Genomic DNA, 4656 nt, shown 5'->3' with positions numbered 1-4656 from the left:
AAGGCTTTATTTCATCGTAAAAACTCTCAGGCCACACTCCATTACTGAAGGAATTCAGGGCAGAAACCTGGAGGAAGTCATGGAGAAATGTGCTTCCTGGCTTGTTCCCCAGGGCATTACACAAGCCAGGACCACCCAGGGGTGGTTCCCCCTTCGGGGCCAGGCTCTCCTCCATCAACCATCCACAGGCCAGTCTCATGGAAGCATTATCTCAGTTAAGGTTCCCTCCCCTGAGGCAACTCCAGCTTGTGAGAAGTTCACAAAAAACTAGCTAACATAGTATCTTACAGAGAATTAATGCCTGAAATATATAAAGAATTAAAAAACTAAACACCATAAAACCAACCTAAAAAATGATGGAATAATAAAATAAACAAGACAGCTCTCAAAAGATAAATTCAGACGGATGGACAATAAATATATTTAAAAATCTTCAACATCCCTAGATATGAAGAAAAATGATATCAGGAGCAGAAGGTTGTCTCAGTGGATAAAATGCTTGTCATGTGTGCCTTGACCGTCTGAGGTTAGTCCCCAGAACCCTCTAAATGTAGAAGGAGGAAGCAACTCCACAAAGTTCTCTAACCTACACACACACACACACACACACACACACGCACACGCACACGCACATATGTGTATACATACACATGAACATACACACACACAATATACATGACATACATGTCTGAACATGTCATAATGAAACCTTTTATATATATATATATATAAAATAACAACAAAAATTCTTACTCTACAGTCCACTGAGTATACACACTTCTGGGCAAGGTGGGAGCCTCCCCTCCTGCTTTTCTCTCCAGTAAGAAGCTACCCTCCCTGACAACCTGATTACCTGGGTTTACACAAGATCTAGTTCTTAAGTACTCAAACAGCTCAAAAATGTGCAAGAAGTAGGAAGGTTTCTTCTTTAAAAAGAAAAAAATTTTGGCTGAAGTAATAATTATGTGAAACAAGACAAGTGAGAGGAAGGGAGCCCTGGCCAGGCTCTAATCAGTCACATCACGAGGGACAACAGTGACGATTACTCAGATCTCACAAGTTAACCAAAAAGCATGTAGATTACCAACGCTGCTTGAACTACAGCTCTGCACATTGGGAATGAGAAATCTGACCCTAAATACAAACTGAGATAGTCCCTAATGTGAGAGGAGACTCTGTGAAGTGTCCCCACTTACAGTGTCTTCACCGCGTTTAACTGACACTTAAACACACGCTCCGTCATGAGCGTCACGCTCGGGTGCTATAATGGAGGCACGAGATTGCATTAAGTGCACATACACCTGTCAGGAGGTCACCCTCAACGCTGCTTGCTGCCGACAGCGGGGGACAGAAGGAGCTTGGGCGCCACTTCAACCCAGTCAATGAGCCCTGGCCAAACCCTCCCAGTCTTGCGAGGGACCTTTTTTGCCTCGCATCCTCAGCAAAAGAAAGAAACCCATTTAAAAGAAGAGGTGGCAAAGCAATCCTAAGCAAAAAGAATACAGCCGGAGGAATCCCATCACCTGACTTGAAAACATAGATTCCTAAGTAACAGTTATCTAAACAGCCTGACACTGTTGTATACACAGTGACCAACGGGCTGTAAGGGGAACCCAGAAATAAAGAGCACAGCAAATGATTTCTAACAAAAGGGATGCCGAGGACATACCTTTTTTGTTTGTTTGTAGGTTTGTTTGTTTGGTTGGTTTGGTTTAGTTTGTTTTTGTTTTTTGGTTTTTGGTTTTGTTTTTGTTTTTGTTTTTGCTTTTTTGAGACAGCGTCTATGTGTAGCCCTAGCTGTAATAATTATGTGTAGACCAGGCTGGGATTAAAGGCATGCACCACCACCACCTGGTTCTTTTTTTTTTTTTTTTTTTTTAATTTATCTAATTTTATTTTATGTGCATTACTGTGAAGGTGTCAGATCCCTCGGAATTGGCAGTATAGACAACTGTGAGCTGCCATGTGGGTGCTAGGAATTGAACCCGGGTCCTTTGGAAGAACAGACAGTGCTCTTAACCACTGAGCCATCTCCCCAGCCCCAGCACTTGGCTCATATCAATAGATTGGGGATGTAGATTAATGGTAAAATGTTTGCCTAACATGTGAAAAGCCCTGGATTCAATGCCCAGCCCAATAAAGAAAAACTCAAAATGGAGTCAAGGCTTAAATGTAAAACCCCCAAATCATAAAATCATATATATATATATAAATTGGTTTTATATATATATATGTATATATATATATATACATACATATACACACACACATACATACATACATATGGCAAACGTTCTAGGGCAGTAGTCTGGGCAAGTGTTTTTTGTTAAGCAGAGAAATAAAAGCACAAGCAACAAAAACAAAAAAACAAAAGGTTTGACATCCCAATGAAAGCGTCTGCACAGCCAAAAGAGACAATTGACAGAGAGAAGACACAACTTACAGAATGGACCTCTGTAAACTATCACACCAACAAGGGGTTAACAGCGGAACATGCAAAGATTCAAAAACAGTAACAAATACTGGCCAATCAAAAGTGGGTCAAAGAGCTGGGAATATAGCTCTTTTGTAGAATGCTTGCCTAGCGTGCACAAGGCCCTGGGTTCAATCCCAGCACCACCAGAGAGAGAGAGAGGAAGAGAGAGAGAGAGAGAGGGAGAGAGAGAAATTAATTAATAAATGAATAATAAATAGAAGTGTTACATTGCCACTATAGGATTTATAGCCAAGGTCTATGAATTTCTATATTAAAAATACCTGTATTGCTGTGTTTGCTCTAACTCTATTCACAACAGCAAAGGTGTGGAATCAGTTGAACTGTCCACTAGCAAGTGCGGCGCACACGCACACATTTGCACACATGCACAGGATGGGGTGACTAATCAGCTATAAAAAGGAGTGAAATCCTGTCATCTGGGCAACATAGATGGACCCCAGGATCATAATATTCAGTGAACTAAGCCAAGTAAGAAAGATAAATGCTGCATTTTCCACTCCTCCAAAAATGCTGAGCTCACAGAAGTCAAAAATAGAAGAGTGGTCCAGAGTCTGGGAAGGGACCCAGTCACTGGGGGGAGGGGGTGGAGATAAAACGATACTGGCTAATGGATACAAATTCTCAGCAAGAAAGGAAAAGGTTCTGGCATTCTACTACACAATATTTATAGCAGTGTTGTATAATTCAAAGTAGCTAGAAGAGATTTTTAAATGTCTTTTTTGCATTTATTATTATTATTATCATTTATTACAATTTATTCACTTTGTATCCTGGCTGTGGCCCCCTCACTCATCTCCTCCCAATTCCACCCTCCCTCCCTCTTCTCCCCGTATGTCCCTCCCCTAGTCCACTGATAGGGGAGATCCTCTTCCCCTTCTACTTGAACCTAGCCTATTAGGTCTCATCAGGACTGGCTGCATTGTCTTCCTCTGTGGGCCTGGCAAGGCTGTACCCCTCCCCCAGGGGGAGGTGAGCAGAGAGCCAGCCACTGAGTTCATGTCAGAGACAGCCCCTGCTCCCCTTACTAGGGAACCCACTTGGAAAATGAGTCTATGGGCTACATCTGAGCAGGGGGTCTAGGTCCTCTCCAAGCATGGTCCTTGGTTGGGGTATCAGTCTCTGCAGGGTTCCCAGGGCACACGTTTTTTTGGCTCTGATGGTCTCCTTTTGGAGCTTCTGTCCCCTCCAGATCTTTCTACCTTCCCCTTCTTTCATAAAATTCAAAAATTTCACAAATTTCCCTGTCATCCTTGTGCAGGGGCCATGCTAATCTTCTCTGTATCGTTCCAATTTTAGCATATGTGCTGCCAAAGCAAGCACTGAATTTCTTATCACAAAGAAAGAAGCCATTAAAAAAATATAACTATCAGGGCTGGAGAGATGGGTCAGTGGTGAAGAGCACTGTCTGCTCTTCCAGAGGTCCTGAGTTCATTTCCAGCAGCCACATGGTGGCTCACACCATCTATACTGGAACCTGATGCCCTCTTCTGTCATGCAGGTGTACATGAAAATAGAGTACTCATAAATTAATTAAAAATCTAAAAAAACTAAAACATAAATATCCTGCTAGATCAAATGCACCCCATATTTATCCAAACAAAGTTATAGCCAACACTGCAAAAGGAGGCAAAATCTGGGCAATGGTTACTTCACAACTCTGTCAAAGACATGCTAGCTTAACTGGACTTTTATCCTGTTGAAGCCATAAGGACCCCAGCCGAACTTCAGCTCTGTGACGCCCTGAAATGTGCAGGGACTAAAGACACATCAGTCCTCCGGCCTCTGCCCCACACAGGAGAAGTAACGCTGTAGGAGCAGCTCATGTGCCCAGGGCAAGGTGGAGGATGGGTGAGATGGGGTAGAGTATTTCTCTGTAGATGATAGTTGTTTATTTTAAAGATTTGTTTAAATTATGTGTAAAGTGGCGTGGGCGTGTGCACATGAGGGCGGGTGCCGGTGACAATAGGAGGATCCAGCTGACCCTGAAACTGGGCGTGGGCGGCCCCTTGTAGGTGCGGGGTCCTGTGCAAGAGCTGTCCCGGCTCTAAAAGGCTGAGCTTCTCTTCAGCCCCAGTGTTAATTCTTTATCTTAATTATTTTCCCCAAAACTATTAATGTCTCATGCGGGTAGTTGGCATCTTTATGTAGTTTTAACAAAC

The 4656-nt window shown here is 42.9% G+C and overlaps 1 non-coding gene across 1 annotated transcript; it reads right to left on the bottom strand.

Moving 5' to 3' along the window:
• Window positions 1-3710: 3710 nt before the first annotated feature.
• On the bottom strand, window positions 3711-3817 carry LOC129679090 (U6 spliceosomal RNA). Its single transcript, XR_008720507.1, has one exon. It is a non-coding gene; the product is annotated as a U6 spliceosomal RNA (small nuclear RNA).
• Between the last annotated feature and the right edge of the window lie 839 nt (window positions 3818-4656).

This window comes from Psammomys obesus, unplaced genomic scaffold (genome assembly GCF_907164565.1).
Source record: "Psammomys obesus unplaced genomic scaffold, mPsaObe1.curated_primary_1811, whole genome shotgun sequence".
Lineage (NCBI taxonomy): Eukaryota > Metazoa > Chordata > Mammalia > Rodentia > Muridae > Psammomys > Psammomys obesus.
This window is presented reverse-complemented; position numbering and strand designations above follow the sequence as displayed.